The following is a 19,549-nucleotide window of genomic DNA, read 5'->3' as shown; positions in this document are numbered from 1 at the left end:
TGTCTCTCTCCCATTTTCAAACTATCTAGCATGAGATATATTAGTGGTTAACCTTATATCTCAGGAATTGAGTTACAGGCTATCAAAGGGGAGTATGATTCAGCTAAAAGAGAAATGAATACCATCAGATGGATGAAGTGAACATGCAGGACTTTGTATTTTCCTGTGAACTAAAAATAAAATCCTAAGCTCTCTGCCAATGGAATGGACTCCTCTTGACCAAGAGGACCCCAGAAACACCTTAAAACTGAGTTCCCGCCATGACATGATGGGCTGGGAGAGATAAAGCACAACTGCATGTGTATGATTTCCCTTCACAAATATTCATGACCCCTCCTATAGCTTGTTGAATGTGTGTATTTGACCACGCCCCTCAGCATAAAATCCTGTTCCCTTTTGTCTCTTCATCGAAGCACGTGTGCCTGGCTTCTGGCCAAGGCTGTGCTTCCCAACCTGTTGGAATGGCCACCCAATAGGCTGCTACCCTTGATGAGAAATAAAGCTCTCTTTTGCCCAAAATATAAACCTAATTATTTTTTTTAAGTTAACATGCCTTTGGGCAGAGGATTTCTGCATTTTTAATTTTATGAGGAATTATGGCTTCATGTTAGGCAGAAGCACGATTTTGCTTGCGTTTTTATTTGGAAGGTAGTTGTGGTTCAAAAGGCACATATGGAGGAAAGTGAGAAGGAATGGGCAGTGCTGAACTGTGCTGTGTCAACTTGGCTGGGGTGGGCAGAGTTTCCCACATTTCCCTCCCCTGAATGATTCCAGATTCCAGTTGTCCAAAAGAGGAATATGTTCACAATTTAGAAGGCAGCAGTGAATCAGTCACCGTCACTCTCTGAAGGTCGCTGTGGTCAGATGCATGGACAGAGATGCAGAAATGTCCACCAGGCTCCATGTTTTCACGTGACTCCTTTCTGTGTCCAGCTCTTCTTCCAGGCAACTCACTCTGCTGTGCCTGCAGACTCACCTCCAGAAGCTTGGCTGTGGACCCACAGAGGGGGTTGCCACACAGACCCTTTCAGCACCGCTTTGAAAGCTGTACAAACATGTCTTCTCTGATTGAGTAGTTGGTACCTCCTGTTCTGATTCTCTTAGTCCTTCCGGACTTTCATTTCCCACCTCCTCCAACAAATGGGTCAGGTCTAATTTCAATGATGAATCCCTTATTCCCTAATCTCATAAAGACTCTCCTCCCTAAATGAATCCTGACTGAGACTATTTATTTGCATCTTGGCTTCTGATGGGTTCAGCTGATGGGGAAGAGCTGACAAGACCTGATCAGAAGAGGTCAGTCAAGGAATTCACTCCCCTGGTTCTCCCCACGTGCTGCTGAGTCATGCTAGGCAGACGTTGTCCTTAACTGCAGGTCACAGCTCCCATCCGTCAGCCCTCACCACAGAACTTTTTCCACGTCTAGTCTCTTGTCATTGTTCTCGCTCCTTGTCCCTTCAGCTCTTTTTCTAGCCCTGGGGAATTGCACTGTCACTTCCGGCTTCCCTTCATCCTGCCCACACCTTTGCAAATATTCACTTCAGTAAACTCTCCTCAAGTTCAAGTATGCCTCATAGACACAAGTGTAAGAGCTAAAACTACAAAACTGTTTGAGGAAAACATGGCCCTTGGGTTAGGCAATGGTTTCTTAGAAATGATAACAAAAGCACAGGCAACAAAAGGAAAAACAGATGGATTGAACTTTAAAATTTTAAACTTTTGTGCTTCAAAGGACAGCATTTAAAAAGTGAAAACCCAACTCACAGAATGGAAGAAAAAAATTGCAAATCATGTATCTGATAAGAGTCTAGTATCTAGAATATATATATATGTATATTTTAAAAACCTCTTGCTACTCAACAACAAAAAGACAAACAACCTAACTTAATAAACAGGTAAAGATTTGAATAGACATTTCTCTAAAGAAGATATATAGTTGGCCAACAAGCACATGAAAAGATGTTCAACATTCCTCAAAATGCTAAACAGAGAGTTACCATATGACCCAACAATTCTACTCCTAGGTATAAACCCAAGATAAATGAAAACATACATCAATGCAGAAACCTGTACATGGATGTTTATAATGACATTTTTTTATAAAAGTAAAAAAAAAAATGGGAACAACCCAAATGTCCATTGCCAGATGAATGGATAAACAACATGTTGCATATCCATATAATGAAATATTGGCAATAAAAAGGCATGAAGTACTGATACATGCTATAACATAGATGAACCTTAAAAAATTATGCTAAGTGAAAGGTCCAATTATAAAAAATGCCATATTATATGATTCCATTTATATGAAATGTCTAGAATAGGTTAATACATTGAATGGTTGCCAAGGGCTGGGGACAGGGCAAAATGGGAAGTGATTGCCAATGGGTATGGTATTTCTTTTTGGGGTGATGAAAACATCCTAAAGGTAAATAGTAGTGCTGGTCGCACTACTCTGTGAATATACTAAAAACCACTGAATTTAAATTATAACTTTAGAAAGATGAATTTTATGGAATATAAATTACATTTCAAAAAATCTGTTATTTAAAAAGTTAAGTGTATTATCTGCTTCCTGCTAGGACCCTGACTGATGATAGTTGGAATAATAGATGTCCCAGCCTGTTTTATTTTAAAATCTGGTTTCACCCACAGGGTCCATCCTGAATCCAGCATCATATATCATGTACATCATGAAAGAAAAAAGGTGGTCTAAAGGGTAAAGTATAAATGCTCAACTATGCCATACAGGCCACTTAAGAAATAGCAATAACTTTTAATAATACCACCTGGCCACAGCAAAACATAGGACTATGAGCCCTGAAAGAACCTTAGCACTTTCAATACTGAACTCATCTTGGTTCAGTTGGGAAAACTGAGCCCCTGGGCAGGAAACCGTTCTTCCAAGAGCACATGAGTTGGGTCACAATGCTATGGATGGGAAGCTTCATGATTTAATGGAGAGAATTGTGAACTAGGAATGAGGAGTTTGTGGTTTCCATTTTTTCACTCAACAAACAAAAATTGAGCCACTACACACATAATGAGGTGAGGGGGCCGGAGGGGGTTGAGGTTGGATTCAAGACCTGGGAACTTGCAGGCCGTGTGGATGATGGCAGGAGGCCCCCATCAGGAGTGACCTGTGTGTGTCCTAGGAGGCAATGACGCTATCTCATGTTCATCACTCACAGCTATGTGTGGTGTTGGCAAGTCCCTGGTCCTTTCAGAACCTCCATATCCTTGTCTGTCAAATGCAATAAGGTCTCCACTGCAGGCTGCCCAGAAAGATTAAAAGAGATAGATACAGAACATGAGTGAAATGCTTGGCAAAGAGTGGGTGCTGCTGTGGGATGATGGGGTCCCAGGTGAGTCTTCTCTCTCAAATGTTGGTGTTGAGTTAGGTTCATGATGACTAAACTGAACGTATATCAGAACCACCCAGGAACTTGTTTAAAACAGAGACCCCAGGGCCAGGTCTGCCAGCCTGGAATATGGAGAGACAGGGATTGGGAAACTGTATTTTTAAACAAGCACAGCAGGGGCTTCTAATCCTCAGATGGCTCCACGGACCAGGCTTAAAAGCTGCTACATGAGATGTCCTCCAGGGCCTTGGAGCCCGCATGCCTCCGGCTCTGGGCTGTGTTGAGTGTGACCCTCTGGAGGTCACCTCTGCAGACAGGCTATTTTCAGATCCACCTCTCAGGCCTCTGGCAGAGCCTGTGCAGATTGCATTGGGCGCTTCTCTCTCTCCATCTCTCTGCTTCCTAATCTAATTATCACAACAACCAGATGTGACAATCTCCCTCTCAAACTCATTTGAAGGTCTCCAAAGGAACCTTTCAGTAGCCAGGCTTCTATTATTCTCCCCCGGCCTCCTTCGCTGGACACCTTGGCTCCTGACACTGCCCTGGCTGTGCCAATTAGCAGTGAAGTATCCTTCTGCCGAAATCATCCAATTATCAGGCGCTGAATAGCAGCCATAGTCTGGCACAATCAAACACTTCTCCACAAAGAAAAGAAAGGCGACTCTCTTAGCATCCTAAGGGATCCGCCTCCTGGACAGCTGTACTTCTGAGCACTTTTGTAAGTCTGTGCCTCTCTCCATATCATTGAAAATAGGGTTGATGGAAAGACCTCATTCCCAGAAAAATGTGCATGTCTGCATTGATTTATCTCCAATTTCCAGAGTCTGGGGCCCCTTGGAGACCATCCCTGGACCCCTGGACCCCTGGCCCACTGCGTCTCCCCCGTGGCTGACATGACCCAGCCCAGGCACATCACTCACTGTGCAATAAAGGGAGTGCTCCCTTCCAGACCTCCTCTTATACTAGACTTTTCTTTTCTTTCTAGAACAGTTAAGTGGGATCTTGTTATCCTCATCCTTCCCCTCACAGTCCTCTTATTGCTGAACAATAATACATCCTGGCCATCTTCCCCTGCTCATCAGTGCTAACACTGTGCTGATCTCATGGCATGGATTTTTCTTAACCACTGGTGGACGACTAAAGTGTTCCCCCCCTACTCTAAGGCAAACGATGCATTGCCAGAACACAGAGAATTTAGAAATTGTCACAAACAATACTGATCAGAAAAGGCTTCAGGGAAGAAAAAACAATATTTTAAAATGCTGCTAAACACAGATCAAATCATGTTCTAACAAACAGACCTGCCCTAGGCCCCCACTGCCTGGCAGATAGACGCACAGTCCTTAGCATGGCCTGATTAAGGCCATGGCCATCTGGCCCCATCTCCATTTCAAGCTCTACCACTCAAACTCCCTGCAAACCCTGCCTGGGTTATTTATGACTTCCTGAGCAGGCTGTGCCTTTTTCTCCTGCTAGTTCCTGTCTGGAAGGCTCACCCTTTCCTCTCCCTTTACTGCATGCTCAGACTCCCTCCGGGAGATCCACCAGACAATTTACATATTAAAGGCTTAAAGATGAGCTGCAGGGAAGGGACAGATTTCACTTCCATTCACAGATTCATCTATTTCTTCATTCAGCAGTTCTTGCACAGGGTTCTATAGCCTGCCTCCCCCACGGTGGCTCCAGGGGCAAAAGAGGGAAGGAGCCCACCAGGCTCCTCCCTGCAGGGAACTTGTGAGCCCTTGGGTACGGAGCTGCTCAGTGGCCCTCCTCTGTTAGGATTCCCTCAGATCTGTAGTGTCCTGGACTGTAGCAGGGTAGTTTCCATCTGTCCAGCAAGCTTGACCATCCTCCTTTCCTGAGGATACACCGCCCTTCCCTGCCTTCCTCCTCCATCAGCCAAGCCTCAGGTGGGGCTCACACCAGGAAACGGTTGCATGGCCTGATGGTGGGCTCTTCCCACCAGGGCACCCAGCCGGGACTGGCCTTGCAGAGAGGGTGGGGGACAGGACGTGAGGCCGCTGTGCAAAGAGAAACCAAGCTGCGGAGGAGGAGAGAGAGGGAGGGCCACCTGGGTGTCACGGACTCAGATCAAGTCCCTGCGGCGGAGTCCGTCCTTGATTCTCCAAGCCGCCCCAGACTCCTTTCCATCAACGCAGAACAGTAAAATCCTGTTTTTAATAAAACTTAAGTCACTTTGACTTGGGGTTCTGACACTTGAAAATTAGTGCTGTGACAATATGTAAACAGTCTAGCAGCTAGACCGGTCCTTTCTGTTTGGTTAAAAGTCTCTGCTTTCACTGGGCTCTTCCACCTCTCTGAACTCATCTTGTTCTCCCACATCCAGAACAGCCCTTTTATTCTGCTTCTGGCAACATATTCAAGGACTTTGCAGACATCTCCCCTCCAGCTTAAAAGTCCCTGTGCCCAGATTTTCTCACAGCAAGTTTCTTCTTGTGATTCGAATGTGAGTTCACAAATCTCAGAAGAGCCTTCCTCACCACCCGTCTAACACAGGGCTCATCCCATATCCAGATCTGCAATGAGCTTGGTGTTTCCTAATCTGCTCATTGTTTGTGGCCCCCTGCAGAAGGTCAGCTCTGAGAACAGAGACCTTGTACAACCTGTTCCCAGCTGTGCCTCTAAAATCTAAGATGGTGCCTGGCACATGGTGTGAAGTTAATAAATACCTGTTGAATGAATGAGCAAAGTAACAAAGGAAGGAATTAACATAAAGCAAAGGGCTCAGATTTTGAAACAGATGACCTGTCTTAGTTCAGGCTGCTATAACAGAATGCCATAAAGCGGGTGGCTTATAAACAACAGACATTTGTTTCTCATAGTTGTGGAGGTTAGAAGTCCTGGATCAGTGTGGCAGCAGGTCGGGCTCTAATGAGAGCCCTCTTCCCGGTTGCAGTTGGACAAAGTCTCCTTGTATCCTCACAGGGAAGAAAGAGAAGGGGAGGGAGCTCTCTGGGGTCCCTTTTATAATAGTCTCATTCACGAGGGCTCCGCCCTCCTGCCCTAATCACCTCCCAAAGGCCCCACCTCTTATACTGTCACACTGGGGACTGAGTTTCAACATACGAATTTGGAGGGGACACAAACAATCAGGCCATTGCATAACCTAAGATCACATGTAAGCTCTACAACTTATAATCTTACTTTTCCTTGGAAAAAAATTATTCATTTTCTGAGACTCAGTATCACTACTTGCAATGAGGAAAGTACTAATGCACGATACAGTTTTATTCATTTATTTGTTTGTTTATTTATTTATTTTACCTCCTGCAAGATTGGAAAATATGAATGTTCTATATAAACTGTGAAGTCTGACCACACAATGATGACAATGTTAACAGCAACTAACAATTATTAAGCACACGCTGTATTTTGTCAATTTAACCAGTACCGTGACAGTTAGGTAGGTGTTAATACACCAGTTTTAATGATGAAAAAGTAAAGCTGAAGCTTAGAGATATAAGTGGTATCCAGAGATCACCTGGAAAATGTGAGGTTCAGAATTTAAAACATGATCTACAAGAACATGCTGAGCAAGGAGACCAAGTAGCTGGTGGGAGGGTTGGGCTGAGTTAAAGGTACCTTTGAATGCTGGATTCTGTGCACAGTGAGTCAACCAGCTTCCTTGTATAACCTATTTCTCCACTGCTGCTGGGCTTCCTCTTGGCCCCTGTTTAATCAGCATGTCACTTGGTTTGGACTCCAGACACCCTGACCATGAAGCTTCAGGTGGATTCAGGACACTCCATTACTGGGAAAAAGAGTGGGGTAGGGTTTAACTTGTGGGCTCTGAACCCAAAATGCTTAAACTTAAACCAGCTCTGCCTCTAACTAGCTGAATGATCTTGGGCAGGTTATAATCTTCTCTTTGCCTCAGTTTCCCCAGGATAAAAGAGGCAATAGCAAGAGTCCTTCCTTACAGGGGGTTGTGAGGACGACATGAGCCAACATAACCGAAGCACTGGGACTAGTGTCTGGCCCAGAGGGAGGCTTCAGTAAACATTCACTATTTCAAACAGAGCTATGAGGAAATAAATGGGAAGAAAACAAGTCAGAATTAGCAAAACATTCTGAATTATACAACACCCTTTGAGAAAAGACAAAATAATCTCAGGGCCAACTCACATAGCACAATACTCTTTTGAATTCTTGCACTTTTTATAGCATCCATCTATACATTCATTCAGGGAAGAAAATCTTACTGAGCACGGATAACACTCTTGCCCCTCCCTCCTCCCATCTGAGACTTGTACAATTATTAGTGTTATGAATCAAGATGGAGACAATGTTATTCAGCAGAGTTCCTCCCAGTAAGAGAGGGATGCAGCACTGTGTATAGTCAGGGGAATCCTGTGGGAGCCTCTTGGGGTGGGAATGAATCTCTCTAAAGGCTCTTTGTAAATTTCCCACTAAAAAGGATGCACCCTGCTCAGAGGTGGCCCCTCTGTCTGCAGAGCACCAGATGGGTCCACATAGGTACGCATGGGGAAAGTGCTCAAGCGGAGCTCACCTCTGCATAATGGACTGGGAGACTTTGATAATGGAGTTGGGGATGGAATCCACAAAGAAAGAGGAGAAGAGTGTGGAAGCTTGATGTTCAGGAGGGAACAGGTGGAGGCAGCAGAGGGAAAACATGACTAAACCATCCCAGTGGAGGGTGAGGTAGTAGAAGGTTCTAGAAGGAAGCACACTTTCCATGCTTCTCCAAAGGGCAAGCTCTAAGGAACTAGATGAATCTTCCAAGGCAATATTTGCTTTCCATATAAGGAAGATTTATTTTTATATACTTGGATGTTCATGGCAATGTTTTCTTTGAGAGGTGGTGAGGTCTCTACCAATGGAGGTATTTAATCAGCAATGGGACGGTCTCTGAGGGAATAACTGGCTTCTGATTCACCTGTTTGGAAAACAGAAAAGTTGACTTGTGATTGTAAATTGTGTGTTATAGAAGGTGTACAATTACAGCCCCTCGTCCATCTCCTCTGTGAAACCTTCAAGCCAGGATTTTCCACACGTGGATTATTTTAGTCCAACATGAAAATCCACTTAGTTCTGTATCCAGGTTGGTGATGGGATGAATATAAGAGCAGTGAGTGTAGACAAAGAATAACCAGGTAGAAGGATGTTATGGGCTGAACTGTGTCACCTCAAGATTCCTATGCTGAGCGCCTAACCCCAGTAACTCAGAATGTGATTGTATTTGGAGATGGGGGCATTTAGAATGGTAATTAAGTTAAAATAAGGCCTTTAGGATGAGGTTTGAATCCAATCTGACTGATGTCTTTATAAAAAGAAGAGATTAGGACACATGCAGAGATACCTGGGAAGTACCGACAGAGGAGACCAGTCAGTCTGAAAGCCCTAGCAAATGATGCAGAGGAGAAGTGACACACAGTCCACCTCTGTTGTATGGAAGGGAAGCCTAATGCTTGGTGAGATTGAGAGATTTGCCCCCAGGTAAATTATAGAAGAGGATGTTACCCCACGTACGCCTGATTCTGGTGTCTGTAAAATCCCTGCTCTTCTGCACTGCTTCTTAAGTGTGGGGTATCATGCTCAACACTATATGAAATAAAAATAGGTGAATTCCAAGTAAATGATCCCCTCAGAGAGCATCCCATTCCTGCTTAAATACCTCGGTTGCTAGAGAGCTCAGCACCTCTCAAAGAAGCCATTTCCAGTTTTGAACATCTGAGTGGATAAAAATAAATCTTCTGTATATGGAAAACAAATGTTACCTTAGAAGATTCACCTGTTTTTTATGGTTCTCTCTTTGGAGCAGCAAGGAAATATTTCTTTCTATTCCCAGAACGTCCTTCATGTTCCGTCAGGCACATATTGTGCCTTCTCTCCTCAAGACAAAGCAACTACAATGTCATGAGTGCATTCTTCTATGACAATAATTCCAAATGCCCTCCTTGTTATACTAAAATTAGGTTAACCAAGAGTTGCCTAGTCCAATTAGTAAAACCATCCTTAAAAAACGTACAAGAATGATTTGAGATGAGTATAACTTGGCATCTTTACCAGTTCATAGGCACAGGAAATTATTCACCAACAGTTTGCCTTCTTCCCGAGCCAAAGGCATATTGGGAGTGACCTGGAGCATGGACTTGGGCTGCCAATGTATGGAGCGATGAAGTGAAAACCACCATCTGTCACATGGAAATGAGAGCACCTGAGAGGTACCTGGAGACAGCATCTTGTCTCAAAACAGAATAAAGAGTCAAGTGCCCACACCATCAATGGGAAAAGAGTCTAAAAAAGACCCTGTCCCTACCCTATACTCCAGCACATGGAGCAGACAGGGGAGTGTGTAACGTGGTGCTAGAATTCCTGGGGAAGCTGGCTCTGGTTGGCATGTTGGAACAGTGGGAGGGACATGTGGCACCCTCTGCATCTTTCTCATTTCCTGGCTGCCATCCCCTCAACCCCAAGGTTCCAGTCATTCCAAATCATTGTCAGGCCACGTTGAGGTCCCTGCCAAAGAGAGGAAGGAAAGAAGGTGTGCCATGAGCCACCCTGGAGCCCAAAGAGAGACCAGTGACTGCAGGGGTTACAGAGAAGTCACTGAAAATTTTGAGTAGTTTCAGCAAAAGGACCAGAAGGTGCAACCCAGGACTGCAGGACATACTGAGAAAAAGTGCCAAGCAGAAAAGACAAGCTTGGGTGATGGATATGCAGGATCTCAGGGGCATAATGTAGTCGTGACTATTTGATGAGAAGACAAGTTGGAAGACATATATCTTAAAGCACTTTTAAGAGGTATATAATCTTCTACTTCCAAATGCATACAAATGTGCAAAGAAAGCTAATAAAGGGACACACAATAGAGAGTCTCAGAGAACTAGCTTTAATTAAGTTACCCCATTAAGTGTTTCTTAATGACTTTTTCTAATGTGCCTGAACATTTACTATTAAGTACATTAAAACATTTTTCTCTCATAAGAGCAACAAAAAGAAATACTTGACAAGCTTAAAATAAATTAACACAACTTATTTGAAAACAAACAAAATAAGGAAACCAAAAATACCCACTATGCACTTAAATATGACAAAAGTTTATTGATGGGTATGAAGCAGATTTGAATAAATAGAGAACTATAATTGTTCCCAAATAGGCATATTCAATATTGTAGAACTGGCAGTTCTTTTTAAATTAAGTTATGTTTATACAACTCCAACCTAAATTTTAGTGTGAAGTTGTGAAAATTCACAAAGGATTTCTAAAGTTTGTCTGGAAAAAAAAATAAGCACAAGGAACTAGCCAAGATGTTTTGAAAATGAAGAAAACCAGGTATGACTTGCCCTTCCCAGCTAGCAAATGTAATAAACCTAAAATAATTTAAACAGGGTGGTACTATTCTGAAAATACATAGGAAACTGGAATAAAATAAATAAACCATAAACAGATTCAATTATATGAAGTTTCAGAGTATAAATTCAATGATTCTTTGAAAACTGGTATTTTTTAGAGAAAAATCAACTTACATTCTCATCTAACACTATATAAAACTAATTGAAGATAGATTAAAACACTAAATATATTTTAAAATGAGTCATAAAAGTTCTAGAAGAAAATACAAGTTCATATTTTTGAAAAACTGATAGGAGTGGGCTGTATAAGAGTAAAAAAAGAATGGTTAAAACTTCACAAAGGAAAAAATAGATTTTGTTAATGAAAGCTTTAACCTTCAATATTTCAACAACAAAAAAAATTAACAGGTAAAGGAAAACCACAGTTACACTGGTGCTTCACATGTGACAAGGGAATCAATCTTATAAATAGTAATAAATATTCACCTAAAGCATGAAAATCTGTGAAGTAAAAGTATACCTTTATTTACTCTCCTATTGGCATGGTATTAGCTGATATCTTTTTTACTTGGTAATAGATTCTAGCAGATTAGGTATTTCGAAAGCATGTCTGTATCCCCACAGTGTTTAGTACAAAGAGTACAGTCTTCTAAAATATATTTGTGCAATCAAATCATTGAGCTATCCAAGCAGAATGACTGATTTAAGCAAAGAGGAGACCAGCCTTGAGAACAAATGTATAAACAAAAGCACAGTTGATTTTCTAATTGTTCCTTCCTCTGGAACATCTACATTATAAAATAAGTCTGTTTCACATATTCAAAGGCAGAATGGTTTTAATCTGCTAAGTACAAACAACCCCAAAATCTGGTGTCTTAATGTAACATCATTTATCGAACTTTCGAGTCTGTAGGTTGGTGACATGAACTGGGCTCAGCTGGGTAGCTCTGCTGACCTACCCAGGTCTGTCTGATATTAACTGGGGCTTAGTGGTGAGTCTGCTGTCAGCTCCAAGGAGGGCTGAGGGCCAGCAGAAATCCACCAATGTTCTCCTCCACAGAAACTCCAATCCTTCAGCAAATCAAACCAGACCTGTTGCTATGGAAACTGGATTCCAAGAGTGAAAGAGGAGCTTGCAACTCCTCGGTAGACTTAAAATGACATCATATCACAGCTTTCTTCTTGGTTAAAGTAAGTCAGAAGGTAGAAAAATAGACTGTACTCTTGATGTTCCAAAAATGCTGCAAAGAATTGTGGCTTTTTTTTTTTTTCTTTTGCAATCTACCGTAGAGGTTCTACCTAAAAAGTCAAAAAAGTTCTGAATTCAATGACAATTTGTACATGTATGTTTTGAATTCTAGACTCTGGGGAAATGATTTACATTAAAAACCATGGGTTATCAAACTACAACCCATGGATCAAATCCACTCTGCTGCCTGTTTTTGTAAGTAAATTTTATTGAAACATAGATACTCATTTTATATTGCCTATGGCTGCTTTCATGATAAAATAGCAGAGTTTAGTTGTTGCATCTGAGACCAGATGTCCCACAAATTCTAAATATTGGTTGTCTGGCCCTTTATAGAAAAGTTTTCTGACCTCTTTTCAGGCCGTCATGCAATATTAAGGGCTTATATGCATTTTTGCTTACAATCATATTGGTACCAAGTGGCTAGTAATACTGCGTTAATTGTCTCTGACTAATGAGAGAAGAACACAGTAGATTAACTCATAAAATAATGGGTTTGTCTCTGGGCAAGCAAAATAAAATAATATTGTAGTTAGCTATATTTATGATTGCAAGTTTCTTGGTAGTTTGGAATGAGACGCATGAGAGGAAATTAGGTCATCACATGGCAAAGAGAAGTAAAGGCATGAACAAGTCAACAGAGTTTGTTTCTGCCGTAGTCATGATCAAAATAATTTCATCTATCATATTAATGTTGTCATTTTGAGTTTTATTGCCTGTGTGTTTGTATTTCTCTTATAAATTTTCTTTGCTTCTTTTGTAATGTTAGGGAGTTCACTTATTCTCCCTAGGTAAGAGCAGAGCCTTTAACTTTGCCAACCCCACTTTTGGTACAATTCACTAGGATATACCTGGATTAGATCTCAAGAGACAGAGGAATCTATTTCCTTATCTTGGCTTCAGTCATTATCTAAAATAAAGTATTTTAACTTGAACTGTGTTTCTCAAACTTCAGTGCACATGTTTAAAATGCGAGGCTCCAAGCTTCATCTCTAGAAAATCTCATTAAGCAAAGAGGGTAAGACAAAAACAAAAACAAACAAAAATGGAGCAAAAACTGACAGAATTTAAGGTAGAAATAGACAATTCAACAGAAGCAGTTGAATATTTTAATACCACACTTTCAATAATGTAGAGAACAAGTAGGTGATCAACAAGGAAATAAAAGACTTGGGCAACTAGAGCTGCCAGACCCACTAGACCTAAAAGACACTCTCTCCAACCAAAGCAGAATACACATCTTCTCAAGCACACATTCTCCAGGATAGACCAGAGGTTAGGCCACAAAACAAATTTGAATAAATTTAAAAGAAGTTAAATCATATAAAGTATGTTCTCTGACCATAATAGAATGAAATTACAAATCAGTATCAGAAAGGAATTTGGGAAGTTAACAAATATGTGGCAATTAAATAATACTTTCCTAAATAACCAATGAGTTAAAGAAAAAAATCACAAGGAAAATTAACTTTAAGATGAATAAAAATAAAAACACAACATATCAAATTTTACAGGATTTCACTAAAGCAGTGTTTAGAGGTAGATTCGTATTTGTTGCAGCTATATTAAAAGAGAGAGAGAGATCTCGCATTGATATCCTAACTTCCTACAGTAAGAAATTAGAGCAAGAAGAATAAACTAAACCTAAATTGAGCAAGAGGAAGTAAATTAGATTAGAGCAGAAATTAATGAAACAGGGAATACGGAAACAATAGAGAAAACTTGTAGTTGGTTCTTTGAAAAGATCAACAAAATTAACAAACCCTCAGGTGGACTGACCAAGAAAAAAGAAGACTCAAATAACTAAAATCAGGAATGAAAGAGGAGATGTTAGTATGGACTTCACAGAAATAAAAAAGACTACAAGAAAATACTATGAAAAATCTTATGCTATAGACATCCTAGATGATATGGAAAAATTCCTAGAAAGACAGAACTACCAGAACTAATTCAAAAAGGTAGAAATCTGAGTAAACTTATAGCAAATGAAGAGATTAAATCAGTAATCAAAAACCTTTAACAAAGAGAAATCAAGGACCAGATAGCTTCCTTTATGAATTCCACCAATCATTTTAAGAAGATTTAACACCGAATTATTAAATTCTTACAAAGAGAAAGAGAGGGAGAGAGAGAGAGAACACTTCCCAACTCATTCTATGAAATCAGTATCATTCTAATATGAAAAACAATGACATAACAAGAAAAAACTATAGACCAATATCCTGCATGAATATAGATGCAAAGTCCTCAACAAACTGGAATGGAATCTAGCAACACATAAAAAGGATTATTAGGCCGGGCGCGGTGGCTCACGCCTGTAATCCTAGCACTCTGGGAGGCTGAGGTGGGCGGATCGTTTGAGCTCAGGAGTTCGAGACCAGCCTGAGCAAGAGCGAGACCCCATCTCTACTAAAAATAGAAAGAGATTATATGGACAGCTAAAAATATATATATAGAGAAAAAATTAGCCAGGCATGGTGGCGCATGCCCGTAGTCCCAGCTACTCGGGAGGCTGAGACAGGAGGATCCTTTGAGCTCAGGAGTTTGAGGTTGCTGTGAGCTAGGCTGACGCCACGGCACTCACTCTAGCCTGGGCAACAGAGTGAGACTCTGTCTCAAAAAAAAAAAAAAAAAAAAAAAAAAAAAAAAGGATTATTAAACACAACTAAGTGGGATTTATCCCAGGCACACAGGGTTGGTACAACATTCAAAAACTGTTAGTGTAATATACCAGATTAGTAGAATAAAGAACAAAAACCCTCTAGGATCAGGAGCAAGACAAGGATGTCCACTCTCACCACTGCTATTCAACATTGTTCCGGAAGTGCTAGCCAGGGCAATGAGGCAAGAAAAAAAATAAATAAAAAGCATCCAGACTAGAAAGCAAGAAGTAAAACTATCTCTACTTCAGATGACATGACCTAGTATATGGAAAATCCTAAGGAATCCATAAAAAGAGCATTAGAACTAATAAACAAGTTCAACAAGGTTGCAGAATACAAGATCAGTATACAAAAATCACTAGCATTTCTAAACACTTTCACTGAACAATCTAAAAATAAAATTAAGGAAATCATTTCATTTATTATAGTATCAAAAGAATAAAATATTTAGAAATAAATGCAACAAGTGTAAACTCTATACACGTACATAATAATATATATGGCACATATGTTAACTGTTAATAGGACTAAAAAGTCATTTATAATGATAAATGGTCCAATTTATAAAAAGGACATAAACATCTTAACTGTGTATGTGCCTTAAAAGAGTGTTTCAAGGTACATGAAGCAAAAATTGTGATAGAACTCAAAAGAAAAAATTGATAAATCCATAAATTACCTTCAGACATTTCAACAACCCTCCCCAATAATTGATAGAACAATACGAATGAAAATTAGGAAAGATATGGAAGACTTGAGCCACATTATCAAACAAATTGAACTGACTGACATTTACAGAACACTGTACCCAAGAACGGCAGAATACACATTCTTTTTAGGGGCAAATAGAGTATTTACCAAGCCAGACCATATTCTGGTCCAGAAGCAAGTCTGAATAAATTTAAAAGGATTCAAATAATGCAAATCATGTTCCCCAACCACCACAAATTAAATTAAAAATCAATAATATAATAGAACTATATCTCAGAAATCCCCACATAGCTAGAAAGTAAATAACAGAATTCTAAATTATGGGTGAAAATAGGAAATCAAATGGGAAATGAGAAAGTGTTTGTATTGAATAAAATGAAAACATAAAATTTTAATATCTTGGGATGTTCCTAAAGCAGTACTTACAAAGAGTTTGTAACATTAAGTGCCTATATTAGAAAAGAGATGTCTGAAATTAATTACCTCTGTTTCTACCTCAAGAAAATAGAAAAGGAAGATCAAATTAAACTCAAAATAAGCAGAAGAAAGTGATGAAGGACTGAGCTAACTAACAATTAGTGAAATTGAAAAAAAAGAGAAATGTAATAGAATCAATTAAAATCCAAGTCTGGTTCTTTGGGAAAATCAATACACTGATAATCCTCTAGGCAGATGAAGCAGGAAAAACAGAATCTGTAGTGACATCACCTTTCTCATTCCTAATATTTTTAATCTGGGTCTTCTCTCATTTTCTTCTACATTCTTATTGACTGTCATTCGACATGTTTTACCAATTTTAAAGGAAAGGCATTGATACGTGTGATGAAGCCACTTTGGCAAGCTCCGATGGTTCAGAGGAAGCTGAGGGTGCAAGAGTCTCAAGTGCATAAAACCAGGTCTCCCAGACCAAGTCTCAGAGTCTTTTCCTCCTGGATATAGATGCAAAAATACTAAGCAAAAGTGTAGCAAATCAGATCCAACAGTTTCTAAAAGGATAATACATAGTGACCCAGTGGGGTTTATCCTAGGATGCAAGGCCAGTTTAACATTCAAAAATCAATCATAATTCACCATATTAACAAACTAAGAGAGAAAAATGATCTCAATAGACACAGAAAAGTCATTGAACAAAATCCAACAGGCATTTCTGATAAAAATTCTCAGCAATCTAAGAATAAAAAGAATCTTCTGCAACATAATAAAGGACAGCTACAAACACCTGCAGTTAACATTACACTTGACAATGAAAAACAATTTTTACTCCCTAATTTGGGACTGAGGCAAGGATGTCTGCTCTCATCACTTCTATTCCACATTGTACTGAAGGTTAGCAAATGTAATGCGGGGGGAAAAGAAAAAGTGATAAAAGGCATCTAGATTGAAATGATCTTCATTCGCAGAAGACAGGTCATTTACACAGAAAATTCTACTTCATCTACAAAAGAGATTTGTGAGTTAATGAGCGTGTTTTGCAAGGCTACAGGAGACATGATCAATATGAAAAGTCAATTGCGTTTCTCTATCCTAGCAAGGAACAATCAAAAATTACACACAGCATGATGACCATGACTAAGAATCATATATTGTATATTTCAAAATTGTTAAAAGAGTAGATTTTAAATGTTCTCACCACAAAAAAAAAAAAAAACAGTTGATGAGGTAATGGAGATATTAATCACCTTGATTTAATCTTTCTACGATGTATACATATAGCAAAACATCACATTGTGCCTCATAAATATATACAATTATTTGTCAATTAAAATTTTTAAATGTAATTTCAAAACAATACTAGTGGGTCTTCCACTTCCAGGAAGATGAGTATGTGCTTTTCCCTATCCCTCCCACTGAGTACGATGGAAAACTCAGGGCATTATATATAAAAGAAACATAAAAAGACTGAAAGGCAGGGAGAAGAAGGCAGACCTACTAGGAACTTCAGGACCGAGGAATGCGGTGGAGCTGGGCTCCCTGGGTTTTCCTTTTGCCTCATAAATCCCAGACTGGAAGCAGATGAAAATGGCATTGCAGAAACTCCAGCGGGGCAAACCCCAAAAGCCCCAACACAGAGCCTGTTAGCGCCAGCCAAAGGCCCAGGAAGGCAGCAGCCCAGTAAGACAGAAAACTCTTAGACAATAGCCACTTTACTCCAGCCAAATGCCACAGAATAGACCGTGGCCCCAGCCCACCCACACCAGTAAAGGCCAAGTGGGGAGCCTAGACCTCCACCCTTTGGATCAATCTCAAAATAATTATACTGAGTGAAAGAAGCCAAACAAAAGAAGTACAGCCTGCATGACCCCATTTTTAAAATTCCCTACTTATAACACAGAACGCTGATCAGCGGTTGCCTGGGAACCTGGGAGCGTGGGGAGGGCTGCAAGGGGGAGACCACCAGGGGACACAAGAAGGCTTGGGGGCATGATGGATTTGTTCATTATCTTCATTCCCCGGGTTCATCCTCATTGACTAGAACAGGAGGGTCTGGAGCACTGATTAATTAAGTTGGATTCCTTCATTAGTAGAAAAAAGAAAAAAAAAAAAAGAAGATGAATTTCCATCTGAATTTGAAAAAAAAAAAGTTATAAATGGACAAGTTTAAGGTAAAATATAAGATTTTATCACTCAACACACTTGGAAAACTTTGCACTATACAAAAGACGGCTTTAACAAATAGCACGGTCCTGTTTGCGTGGTCTGCAAGCTGAATCCTGGATGTACTTGTCACTTCAGAAACATGGGCTGAGCACTGCAGTCAACAGAGCTGAAATTCTCTGAATCCGGAAAAACCCATTAACACCTTCGCACAGAATAAACTGGAATGCATAATGGATCATGCCTTCAAATTTATTTTAATAAATGGTCCAATAATTTGAGGTTAAAATAAATAATTCATCCTCCTCTCTCTCTCTAAGCCCTATAGCTTAGAAGATATATTGTAGGCTGAAGTCATGGTGCAATCTCCAGCAGATTCTTTTACTGAATTTCAGTCTTAAAGGCACGACTGGGATGGTTCTTAATGAGCAGCAGTGCCCTAAACTCCCACGTTTGTCAGAGACGTGGGTAGAAATAGACGTGGCACAGCAGTGGCCCAGAGGAAGCGGTGGATGCTCTCCATCTCTGCTAATTAAATGTTGCTGCTCCTCTCCCCCTCTATTTTATGGGGACCTGTTTGGATCATTCATTTTGGAAACCTTGCTGCGTTGCTAGATCTATCACTCATGACTTTCTCTCTCCCCTCAGCCCCTGGAAACTACTTTTAGTCTCCCATTCCAGGGATTCAGCCCAAATGCATCCAAAAGTGAGACAAAAACATCTCGTGCTGTGTTCTTTCAGTCCCATGAAGTAAAATCAAAAAGCATCTTTATACTAGTCACAGAAGCATCCAACCTCTTGGTTGGGTTCCCTTTTCAGCAGAAAATATTTGTTTATTAAACCCTTCCTGCATTAAACTAAACCAATGAAAGAAAAACATGTTTTTAACAGTCCTGTGTTTCTGAAAAATAATCTTAACTATCCTAAAAACAGAGAAGGGACAAACAAATTATATTTCCTTCACAAAGTACATATTCAGCTCCTAATATACTTATGCTACAAATATTTATTGACCACCTACTATGTGTTTTGCCTGCACTGGTGACACAACAGTGAAAAAAAGACACAGAATGCTTGTCTTTCCAGAGGACATTCTAGTGGGGGCAGAGGAGACATGCAATAACGAAGATAAGTAAATGTGTGAATCTGTAAGAAAATACTACATTTTGGGAAGAACTATGGCCTAGGGATGGCGATGGGGAGTTCTGGGTGAGGAGGGCCAGACCAAGCAGGGAGAGAAGGAAAGGCCCCGGTGCAAGGCGGATGTGAGCGAGGGTTTGAAAGAGGTGAGGGGGAGCCCGTGGGAACAACGCAGGGAACAGCGTTCGGGCAGAGGAACCAGCACAGGCTGGTGCTCAGAGCAGCAACAGGCCCGCGGTGTCTGGGGGACTCTGGCAGCCCCTGTGGCTGAGGAATAGAGTGAGCTCAGGGAGGTCTGGGGCTGATCCCTGAGGGTTTGGGCTTTATTCTGACTGAAGGAGATCACTGAGAAGGTCTAGAGAGGGGTGACATGATATGACTTAAGTTCTGGGTTTTTTTTTTTTAATTTTGGTAAACATAAAATTTTAACTTTTTTTTTTTTTTTTGATACAGATTCTCACTCTGCCACCCAGGCTGGAGTACAGTGG

The sequence above is a fragment of the Eulemur rufifrons genome, chromosome 3, assembly GCF_041146395.1.
Source record: "Eulemur rufifrons isolate Redbay chromosome 3, OSU_ERuf_1, whole genome shotgun sequence".
NCBI classification, from domain to species: domain Eukaryota; kingdom Metazoa; phylum Chordata; class Mammalia; order Primates; family Lemuridae; genus Eulemur; species Eulemur rufifrons.
The sequence above is the reverse complement of the archived record's forward strand: the minus strand, read 5'-3'. Positions refer to the sequence as shown.